The sequence below is a fragment of the Muntiacus reevesi genome (genome assembly GCF_963930625.1).
Source record: "Muntiacus reevesi chromosome 15 unlocalized genomic scaffold, mMunRee1.1 SUPER_15_unloc_1, whole genome shotgun sequence".
NCBI lineage: Eukaryota > Metazoa > Chordata > Mammalia > Artiodactyla > Cervidae > Muntiacus > Muntiacus reevesi.
Genome location: NW_027077797.1, coordinates 716,229 through 728,842, shown reverse-complemented (window position 1 = coordinate 728,842; position 12,614 = coordinate 716,229).

Sequence of the window (12,614 nt, the reverse complement as noted above, 5' to 3'; positions counted from 1 at the left end):
GCCGTAATTCTCTGAAAGTCACAGGTTTCCCCAAAACAACATGAAATCCTTCTGGTCATTCCCCTTCTTCCAGGCATCTCTCAGTTTGGAGTATCTCCTGGCTCTGAAGAAGGTGGAGCCATGGGGTGACATCTGTGAAGTGAGTGTCTTATTGTTTCTCCTTCCCACGTGTCTGCCCCAGATGCTGGTGCAGGAGTCGGGCCCAGAACTATTGAAGACTCCCTCTTCACCAGCTCTGTCTCTGGTTCTGCATCACACAGTGCTGACTGTTGGGGCAGGATCCACCATTCTCCAAGGAGAGGTCTGTGGAGTATAAGGCACTTTGCTTCTGGGATTAGTGCTGTGTACATCCTGTCTTTCCCAAAATGCCTCTCCATCTCCAGAGACACATCAGAGAACCAGCTTTCCATGCAGATCACCTCCTTGATATCTGAGGACACAGGCATGTGTTACTGAGCTGCACACAGTGAGGAGAAGCCCATGTGAGCCCAGACAGACACCTCCCTCCTAGTGAACCGAGTGTGCCCACCGGAGAGTGGACACAGAACCAGCTTGGAGGTGCTCCACATCCTCAGAAAATATTGCGGATCACCAGGAAAACCAGGGAACTAATTTCTGAGAAGGATCAGCAGAAGATATAAAGATCTCTTTCAGAAGCTGTGGATTCTCCACTGGAGAGCTGCCACCCCTGGAAGCGTCATCCACCATCATTCCAGGGAAATTTCTTGTGTTTGAATTTGACACTTTCCCTCCTGGATTCAGGCATGTCTGTTTTTCCCAACTATCAGAGTGCCAGCTGCACAGAAATACTTCTTCATACCATCTTGCTTTTATTTTACTTTTAAAATGTGCTTATTTTTGGCCATGCTGGGTCTTTGTTGCTGTGCATGGCTTTCTCTAGTTATGGGAGCAGGAGCTTCTCATTGCAATGGCTTCTATTGTTGAGGAGCAGAGGCTGTATGGTGCATGGTCTCTGTAGTTGTGGCACAGGGGCTTAGCTGCTCTGTGGCTTGTGAAATCTTCCCAGGCCAGGGATCGAACCCAGGTACCCTGCATTGGCAGGCACTGGACCAACAAGGAAGCATGACATCTTGTTTATAAATTTAGGTTACCACATAAGTTATTAGTTGGCTAGTATCTAATAAGACAGCTTCCCTGGTGGCTCAGTGGTAAAGAATCCGTCTGCTAATGCAGGAGATGTAGGTTCGATCCCTAGGCCTGGAAGATCCCCTGGAGAAGGAAATGGCAACCCACTAATCTCTTCTTGCATGTGAAATTCCATGGACAGAGGCATCTAGAAGTCGCAAAGAGTTGGAAGCAACTTAGCAAATGAACAACAACAACATTTAAAAACAGAAGTTTCTAAACTTGTATATAAACTACACAACTTATAAACGTGTTATGGCATGAATGGGTTTTCTTTTGAACTTCAGACCCACTCTCAAAAAGATCTGCACACCCTATTAATCTGAAGAGTCCAATCAGACCCACTCTCAGAAAGATCTGCACACCCTATTAATCTGAAGAGTTCCAATCAGACCCACTCTCAGAAAGATCTGCACACCCTATTAATCTGAAGAGTCCAATCAGACCCACTCTCAGAGAGATCTGCACACCCTATTAATCTGAAGAGTCCAATCAGACCACTCTCAGAAAGATCTGCACACCTTATTAATCTGAAGAGTCCAATCAGACCCACTCTCAGAGAGATCTGCACACCCTATTAATCTGAAGAGTCCAATCAGACCCACTCTCAGAGAGATCTGCACACCCTATTAATCTGAAGAGTCCAATCTAGTCCTGTTTCAAGGAACACCTGTCCCTTGAATTGCTGTTGTTGTTCAGTCGACCAGTTCAAATATTAATTTATTATAATAGCTCTGAATTATCCATGAAAATAAAGCAATGGGATCTACACATCTAGTATAGCAATGGTTCTTATACTCAGAAAGTTGGGCCCATCCTTTGATCACGATCAACTTCACTAATGAAGTGCTCTCCCATCCCAGACTTTTACCACGTGGATTCGAGAGAAGTGCACTGTGCACACAACCAGGAAAGATCATCGGGAGACTGACCTCGGCTTCTCCCCACTTATGGAGACAGGGCTCACCCACATGCAAATGCATCTTCAAGCTCCAGGGTAAAATCCACCCCTCGTCTGTGGAAGCTCACAGCTCTTTCCTCACACAGGGCTGAGGTCACAGGGAAGGCAGAGTTGTGCGCTAGAAGATGAGGCTGGGGGTTCTTCTCCTCTGCCTGCTGACAGCCCTACAAGCAGAGGGTCTCAGGTGTCAGACAGGGGTCTGTGGGGATGGTTGTGGCTGCAGGTGACTGACAGGGGCTGACTCTCCATGTCCCCAGGGGTCCTGTCCCAGGTGCGGCTGCAGGTGACTGACAGGGGCTGACTCTCCATGTCCCCAGGGGTCCTGTCCCAGGTGCAGCTGCAGGAGTCAGGCCCAGAACTGGTGAAGCCCTCGCAGACCCTCTCCCTCACCTGCGCCAACTCTGGTTACTCCATCACCAGTGGTTATGGTTGGAACTGGATCCGCCAGGCCCCAGGGAAGGGGCTAGAGCGGATGGGTTGCATAAACTGATGGTAACACTTACTACAGCCCCTCCATCAAGAGCCGCACCTCCATCTCCAGGGACATGTCCAAGAACCAGTTCTCCCTGCAACTGAGCTCTGTGACCACCGAGGACACGGCCGTGTATCACTGTGCAAGAGACACAGTGAGGGGGAGTCAGCGTGAGCCCAGACCAAAGCCTCCTGCATGGGGGGACAGGAGGGGCTGTAGGGGACTCGGGGTCCACCAGGGGGCGCTCAGGACCATGAGCACAGGGTCGCCCAAGGAGCAGGCAGTGAGGAAGAGCAAACAATCTAGTAGTGTTTCTTGTTCCTTCACAGCAAAACTCTACACAGAAAGTCCTGTGTTTTCTTTATTTGTCACCCCCTGGCTTCTCTCAGTTCACAGTGGGCAATGTAGAACAAGAATTAAATTCAATCATTTAATGTAATTGTGACATGCATATAAAATTTTATTCACAATTTTGAACTATGCAATCCACTATCCCTTAATAAACTCACACTCTTCTGCTACTGTCACCATTATTCAGCTGCAAAGTCATCTCATCTTGAAAAGGAACTTCCTGTTGCCCATGTGGTCACTTCCAGCTTCTCCCTCCCCAGTGACTCAGGAACCCATCCGTCTTCTTTCCCTCTCTGCATGTTTGCTTCTTTGGGATATTTCATGTAATTAGAAAGATATGCTCTGTGTCCTTTTGCTCTGCCTCTTTCAATTGACATAACTTTTAAGGTTATCCTTGCTATAGTGTGCGTCAGTTCTCTGTCCCCTTTGTGAACATATCACACTGCTTATCCACTCATCAGTGGGACTGCTTTAGGGTCTCATCTATTTGGCTACTGTGAATAGGACTACTGTGGGCAGTTGCACATTTTTGTTTGAACATCTCTTTCTAATGCTCTTGCACATCGTCTTTGCAGCAGAATTTTGAAACAGAGTGATTCTGTTTTTACTTTTTGAGTAACTGAAAAACTCTTTTCCTTAGAGCCTGAACTATTTTTATTCCACCAGCAGTCTAGACAATTTACAGTTTCTTCAAAACCATGACAACACTTGTTAATTTTCCTCAAAAAAAAAAAAAAAAAAAAAACCATCCTGCCCCGCGCTTCTGACCTGAGTGTCTCCTTCAACATTTTAATGGCCACATGTGATAAACCCACAGCAAACATAATTTTCAATGATGAGAAACTGAAAGCATTTTCTTTAAGATCAGGAACAGGATAACCATGCCCTCACCGGCCACTATTATTCAACATAGCTTTGCAAGTATCAGTTCTGTTCAGTTCAGTTCAGTCGCTCAGTCCTGTCCGACTCTTTGCAACCCCATGAACTGAGGCACACCAGGCCTCCCTGTCCATCACCAACTCCCGGAGCCCACCCAAACTCATGTCCATTGAGTCAGTGATGCCATCCAACCATCTCATCCTCTGTTGTCCCCTTCTCCTCCTGCCCTCAATCTTTCCCAGCGTCAGGATCTTTTCAAATGAGTCAGCTCTTTGAATCAGGTGGCCAAAGTACTGGAGTTTCAGCTTCAACATCAGTCCTTCCAGTGAACACCCAAGACTGATCTCCTTTAGGACGGACTTTTTGGATCTCCTTGCAGTTCAAGGGACTCTCAAGAGTCTTCTCCAACAACACAGTTCAAAAGCATCAATTGTTCTGCACTCAGCTTTCTTTAAAGTCCAATTCTCACATCCATACATGACTACTGGAAAAACCATAGCCTTGACTAGACAGACCTTTAGTTGACAAAGTAATGTCTCTGCTTTTTAATATGCTCTAGGTTGGTCACAACTTTCCTTCCAAGGAGTAAGCATCTTTTAATTTCATGGCTGCAATCACCATCTGCAGTGATTTCAGAGCCCAGAAATTGAATTCAATTTCAATTGACAATTGAAAGAGTTGGATCCTGGGTAGGTTGATAAGAAGTCCGGGGTCCCCAAAAAGGAGAAAGTGGTCTGAGGCTCATGAGGAGGAGAAAAGGACAAATGTTTGGTTTGGTTTTTTTTTCTCTTTAATCCCAGAACTAATGATTACACAACAACAACAAAGCTCATCTGGCAAAGGGTATGTTTTCCCTCAAGCTCTGTACCAGTGATTATATAACAACAGTGTATCTTGCTCAGGGCCAAGCTTTTCCTTCTTAAGACCCTTCTGACTAATCGCGTCATCCTAAAGTGTACGTGGTGGGAGTTAGTCTGGTTCTATTGCTAGCTTTATTACACACCAGGAAAAAGGAGCAGTGACCCCACAAGAGGCTGACCCAGACTTGCCTGTGAGAGTCCCAGAGTCTCTGGCAGAGGCGTGGTCTGTGGTGGCCTGCTGCGAGGTCTGGTGCACTGGGTGCAGCAGTGCCCGCACTGGGCCCTTTGGAGGAGGCCGCCATCCTCTTCATCACCTCCACCAGAGTTTGGTCTCAGGCCAGCAACAGAGAGGGAACACAGCTCCACCCATCAACAGAAAGTTGGATTAAAGATTTATTGAGCACGGCCCCACCCATCAGAACAAGACCAAGTTTCCCCCACATCCAGTCTCTCCATAAACCTCTTACCCTTATCCCTCAGAGGGCAGACAGAACAAAACCACAATCACAGAAAACTGATCAAACTGATCGCACGGACCACAGCCTAGCTAACTCAATGAAACTATGAGTCAAGCCCTGCAGGGCCGCCGAAGACCAACGGGACGTGGTGGAGAGCACTGAGAAGACGTGGCCCACTGGAGAAGGGAGTGGCAAATGACGTCAGCATTCTTGCCTTGAAAACCGCATGTACAGTGTGAGAAGGAGACCTATATGACACCAACGGATGAACTCCTCAGGGCGCTAGGTGCCCAGTATGCTACTGGAGAAGAGTAGAGAAATAACTCCAGAAAGAATGAAGAGATGGAGCCAAAGCAAAAACAATGACCAGTTTTGGATGTGACTGGTAAAGGAAGTAAAGTCCGATGCTGCAAAGAACAATATTGAATAGAAACCTGGAATGTTAGGTCCATGAATCAGGGTATATTAGAAGTGGCCAAACAGGAGTTGACAAGAGTGATCATCGACATTTTTAGAATCAGTGAACTAAAATGGACTGGAAGCAGCAAATTTAACTCAGACAACCATTATATCTGCTACTGTCGGCAAGTATCCCTTAGAAGAAATGGAGTAGCCCTCATAGTCAACAAAAGAGTCCAAAATGCAGTACTTGGCTGCAATCTCAAAAATGACAGCATGATCTGAGTTCATTTCCAAGGTAAACCATTCTATATCACAACAATCCAAGTCTATGCCCTAACCAGTAATGCTGAAGAAGCCGAAGTTGAATGGTTCTATGAAGATTTGCAAGGCCTATTAGAACTAACACTCAAAAAATATGTCCTTTTCATCTTAGGGGACTGGAATGCAAAAGTAGAAGTCAAGAGATACCTGGAATAACAGGAAAATTTGACCTTGGAGTACAAAATGAAGTAGAGCAAAGGCTTACAGAGTTTGGCCAACAGAACACAGTGGTCATAGCAAACACCCTCTTCCAACAACACAAAAGACTCTACACATGAAGATCACCAGATGGTCAATACTGAAATCAGATTGATTATATTCTTTGTAGCCAAAGATGGAGAAGCTCTATACACTCCCCAAAAACAAGACTGGGAGCTTACTGTGGCTCAGATCATGAACACCTTACTGCACAATTCAGACTTAAATTGAAAAAAGTAGGGAAAACCACAAAAGTATGACCTAAATCAAATCCCTTACAATTATACAGTGGAAGTGGCAAATAGATTCAAGGAATTCTATGACAGACAAATTGTCTGAAGAACTATGAACAGAGTTTCATGACACTGTAGAGGAGGCAGTGATCAAGACCATCCCCAAGAAGAAGAAATGCAAAATGGTTGTCTGAGGAGGCCTTATAAATAGCTGAGAAAAGAAGAGAAGCTAAAGGCAAAGGAGAAAAGGGAAGAAATAAGCATCTGAATTCAGAGTTCCAAAGAATATCAAGGAGAGATAAGAAAGCTTTCCTCAGTGATTAATGAAAGAAATAGAGGAAAGCAATAGAATGGGAAAGACTAGAGATCTCTCCAAAAAATAATTAGAGATACCAAGGGAACATTTCATGCAAAGTGAGCACAATAAAAGACAGAAATGGTATGGACCTAACAGAAGCAAAAGATATTAAGAAGAGGTGGCAAGTACACAGAAGATCTATACAAAAAAGATCTTGATGACACAGGTAACCATGACGGTGTGATCACTCACCTGGAGCCATGCATGCTGAAATGCAAAGTCAAGTGGGCCTTAGGAAGCATCACTATGAACAAAGGTAGTGGAGGTGATGGAATTCCAGTTGAGCTGCTTCATATCCTAAAAGATGGTGCTCTTAAAGTGCAGCACTAAGTATGCCAGCAAATTTGGAAAACTCAGCAGTGGCCACAAGACTGGGAAAGGTCAGTTTTCATTCCAATCCCGAAGAAAGGCAATGCCAAAGAATGCTGAAACTACTGCACAACTGCACTCATCTCACACACTAACAAAGTAATGCTCAAAATGCTCCAAGCCAGGCTTCAGCTGCACATGATCTGTGCACTTCCAGATGTTCAAGCTTGGTTTAAAAAGACAAAGGAGCCAGATATTAAATTGCCAACATTCACTGGATCTTAGAAAAAGCAAGAGAGTTCCAGAAAAATATCTACATCTGTTTTATTGACTATATGGAAGCCTTTGACAGTGTGGATAACAACAAACTCTGGAAAATTCTGAAAGAGATGGGAATACCAGACCACCTCACTTGCCTCCTGAGAAATTTGTATACAGGTCAAGAAGCAACATTTAGAACTGGACATGGAAAACAGACTGGTTCCAAATCAGGAAAGAAGTACATCAAGGCTCCATATATTGTCACCCTGTTTATTTAACTTATAGACAAGGTACATCAAGCAAAATGCCGAGCTGGAGGAAGGCCAAGCTGGAATCAAGATTGCTGGGAGAAATATCAGTAACTCCAGATATGCAGATGACATCATCCTTATGGCAGAAAGTGAAGAAGAACTAAAGAGCCTCTTGAAAGTGAAAGAGGAGAGTGAAAAAGATGGCTTAAAACTCAATATTCAGAAAACTAAGATCGTGGCATCCGGTCCCATCACTTCATGGCCAATAGATGGGAAAACAATGGAAACAGTTACAGACTTTATTTTCTTGGGCTCCAACATCACTGCAGATGGTGACTGTAGCCATGAAATTAAAGGACGCTTGCTCCTTGGAAGAAATGCTATGACCAACCTAGACAGCGTATTAAAAAGCACAAACATTACTTTGCAAACAAAGGTCTGTCTAGTCAAGCTATGCTTTTTCCAGTGGTCACGGATGGATGTGAGAGTTGGACTATAAAGAAAGGTGAGTGCTGAAGAACTGATACTTTTGAACTGTGGTATGGGAGAAGACTCTTGAGAACCCCTTGGACTGCAAGGAGATTAAACCTGTCAATCTTAAAGGAAGTTCAGTTCAGTCACTCAGTCGTGTCCAACTCTTTGCGACCCCATGAATCACAGCACACCAGGCCTCCCTGTCCATCACCAACTCCCGGAGTTTACTCAAACTCATGCCCATCAAGTCGGTGATGCCATCCAGCCATCTCATCCTCTGTTGCCCCCTTCTCCTCCTGCCCCCAATCCCTCCCAGCATCAGGGTCTTTTCCAATGAGTCAACTCTTCACATCAGGTGGCCAAAGTACTGGAGTTTCAGCTTCAGCATCAGTCCTTCCAATGAACACCCAGGACTGATCTCCTTTAGGATGGACTGGTTGGATCTCCTTGCAATCCAAGGGACTCTCAAGAGTCTTCTCCAGCACCACCATTCAAAAGCATCAATTTTTCAGTGCTCAACTTTCTTCACAGTCCAACTCTCACATCCATACATGACCACTGGAAAAACCATAGCCTTGACCAGACAGACATTTGTTGGCAAAGTGATGTCTCTGGTTTTTAATATGCTATCTAGGTTGGTCATAACTTTCCTTCCAAGGAGTAAGCACCTTTTAATTTCATGGATGCAGTCACCATCCACAGTGATTTTGGAGCCCAAAAAATTGAAGTCTGACACTGTTTCCACTGTCTCCCCATCTATTTCCCATGAGGTGATGGGACCAGATGCCATGATCTTAGTTTTCTGAATGTTAAGCTTTAAGCCAACTTTTTCACTCTCCTCTTTCACCTTCATCAAGAGGGTTTTAGTTCCTCTTCACTCTCTGCCATAAGGGTGGTGTCATCTGCATATCTGAGGTTATTGATATTTCTCCCGGCAATCTTGATCCCAGCTTGTGCTTCTTCTAGCCCAGCGTTTCTCATGATGTACTCTGCATATAAGTTAAATAAGCAGGGTGACAATATACAGCCTTGACGTACTCCTTTTCCTATTTTGAACCCGTCTTCTGTTCCATGTCCAGTTCTAACTGTTGCTTCCTGACCTGCATACAGGTTTCTCAAGAGGCAGGTCAGGTGGTCTGGTATTCCCATCTCTTTCAGAATTTTCCATAGTTTATTGTGATCCACATAGTCGAAGGCCTTGGCGTAGTCAATAAAGCAGAAATAGATGTTTTTCTGGAACTCTCTTGCTTTTTTGATGATCCAGCAGATATTGGCAATTTGATCATTGGTTCCTCAGCCTTTTCTAAAGCCAGCTTGAACATCTGGAAGTTTTCGGTTCACATATTGCTGAAGCCTGGCTTTGAGAAATTTGAGCATTACTTTACTAGTGTGTGAGATGAGTGCAACTGTGAGGTAGTTTGAGCAATCTTTGGGATTGCCTTTCTTAGGGATTGGAATGAAAACTGACCTTTTCCAGTCCTGTGGCCACTGCAGAGTTTTCCAAATTTGCTGGCATATTGAGTGCTGCACTTTCACACCATCATCTTTCAGGATTTGAAATAGCTCAACTGGAATTCCATCGCCTCCACTAGCTTTGCTCATAGTGATGCTTCCTAAGGCCCACTTGACTTCACATTCCAGGATATCTGACTCTGGGTGAGTGATCACACCATTGTGATTATCTGGGTCATGAAGATCTTTTTTGTACAGTTCTTCTGTGTATTCTTGCCACCTCTTCTTAATATCTTCTGCTTCTGTTAGGTCCATACCATTTCGGTCTTTTATCAAACCCATCTTTGCCTGAAATGTTCCCTTGATATCTCTAATTTTCTTGAAGAGATCTCTAGTCTTTCCCATTCTGTTGTTTTCCTCTATTTCTTTGCACTGATCGCTGAGGAAGGCTTTCTTACCTCTCCTTGCTATTCTTTGGAACTCTGCATTCAAATGGGAATATCTTTCCTTTTCTCCTTTGCTTTTCACTTCTCTTCTTTTCACGGCTGTTTGTAAGGCCTCCTCAGACAACCATTTGGCCTTTCTGCATTTCTTTTCCATGGGGATGGTCTTGATCCCTGTCTCCTGTACAATGTCATGAACCTCCGTCCATAGTTCATCAGGCTCTCTGTCTATCAGATCTAGTCCCTTAAATCTATTTCTCACTTCCACTGTATAGTCATAAGGGATTTAATTTAGGTCATACCTGAATGGTCTAGTGGTTTTCCCTACTTTCTTCAGTTTAAGTCTGAATTTGGCAATAATGAGTTCATCATCTGAACCACAGTCAGCTCCTGGTCTTGTTTTTGCTCACTGTACAGAGCTTCTCCATCTTTGGCTGCAAAGAATATAATCAATCTGATTTCGGTGTTGGCCATCTGGTGATGTCCATGTGTAGGGTCTTCTCTTGCATTGTTGGAAGAGTGTGTTTGCTATGACCAGTGCATTCTTTTGGCAAAACTCTATTAACCTTTGCCCTGCTTCATTCTGTACTCCAAGACCAAATTTGCCTGTTACTCCAGGTGTTCCTTGACTTCTTACTTTTGCCTTCCAGTTTCCTATAATGAAAAGGACATCTTTTGGGGGTGTTAGTTCTAAAAGGTCCTGTGGGTCTTCATAGAACCATTCAGCTTCAGCTTCTTCAGCATTACTGGTTGGGGCATAGGCTTGGATTACTGTGATACTGAATGGTTTGCCTTTGAAACAAACAGTGATCATTCTGTAGTTTTTGAGATTGCATCCAAGTACTGCATTTTGGACCCTCTTGTTGACCATGATAGCTACTCCATTTCTTCTAAGGGATTCCTGCCCACAGTAGTAGATATAATGGTCATCTGAATTAAATTCACCCATTCCAGTCCATTTTAGTTCGCTGATTCCTAGAATGTCGACATTCACTCTTGCCATCTCCTGTTTGACTGCTTCCAATTTGCCTTGAGTCATGGACCTAACATTCCAGGTTCCTATGCAATATTGCTCTTTACAGCATCAGACATTGCTTCTATCACCAGTCACATCCACAATTGGGCATTGTTTTTGCTTTGGCTTCATCTCTTCATTCTTTCTGGAGTTATTTCTCCTCTGATCTCCAGTAGCATATTGGGCACCTACCGACCTGGGGAGTTCCTCTTTCAATATCCTATCATTTTGCCTTCTCATACTGTTCATGGGGTTCTCAAGGCAAGAATACTGAAGTGGTTTGCCATTCTCTTATCCAGTGGATATGATTCCTGACTTCATTGGAAGGGTTGACACTGAAACTGATGACTGGATGGCATCACCGACTTGAGCAAGGTCCTAGAGTTGGTAATGGACAGGAAAGCCTGACGTGATACAACCCATAAGATCACATAGAGTTGGACATGTCTGAATGACTGAAGTGAACTGAACTGAAATATTTTGAAATGACTGACCCCCTAAAGCAACCCACAGATTCAATGCAATACCTGTCAGTTTGCCAATGGTATTTTTCACAGAACTAGGACAAAAATTCTAGTCTATTTGAAACACGAAAGACCCCAAAGGGGCAGAGAGATCTTGAGAAACAGCCGAAGAATCAAATTCCCTGAATTCAGAGTATAATACAAAGCTACAGTTACCATGGCAGCAGCAAAGATGTCAGTGCTGACAAAGGTCCAGGCCCAGAGCTATAGGTGTCCCCCTCATAATTCAGGGGGGCCTGGGAGGTCTCCTTCCAGGAAGAGGTCTCCAGCTTCAGTAAGTATGCCCACCTCTGTCCAGGATCCCCTGCAGGGTGGCCAGGCCCAGTGTGAGAAGCTCAGGTCTGGGCCAAAGGGCTCACCGTGCCCTGATGTGTGCTCTCCAGCACATCACCCAGAAGTCCAGGCTGCAGGTTAGCTTCACATCTGTAACACGCAGGGAAGCCAGCATCTCCATCACGTGCGCGGTGTGCATATGAGAAACAAAACAGTAAAACAGGCACTGAGGGTCAGGGCCCAGCATAGTCCACCCACAATGTGCCTCAGTGGGACGTAGACTGCTATGAGCTAAAGTGACTTAAGAAAGGGCCCTTCACCTGCTGTTGGTTCTGCTCTCAGTACCGACCTAACTCTGAGTATGCTAGCAATTAGGGCTTCTCACATGGCTCAATGGGAAGGAATCTGCCTGCCAAGCAAAAATCCTGGGTTCAATCCCTGGGTCCAGAAGAAGGAAATGGCAACCTACTCCAGTACTGTTGCTTGGGAAATTCCATTGACAGAGAAGCCTGGTGGGTTATGGTCCACGGGGTTACAAGAGTTTGACACAACTTAGTGACTAAACAACAAAAACAACATGGAGGCAATTGGACCTGGTGACTCCCATGCATGGTTTTCACCAGACCACCAACACAGGTCTTCTGAGCTCAGGTTCGTGGACTGTAGTAATCACGTACCTGGACCTGCTGTGAGAGCTATGGAGGGAGCTCAGACTCTGATCTGACTCAGCCTCCAGTGTCTGTGCCCACTAATCCCACAGCTTCTAAACTCAGACCCACTCCATCTACAAGAGCACTTGTCCTTTGGGGTGTTTTACAGGTGCTGAATTTATCAAGCCATCAGTGGAGGTGTAATTGCCCAGTTCACACAGCCATGAAGAGAGATTTCACCTCTTATTCCTTAGCCACACATGCCCATGTGCTCGGCTAATCATGGACAACCTAGAAGAAATTTTTAGAAAGGGATAATCTTC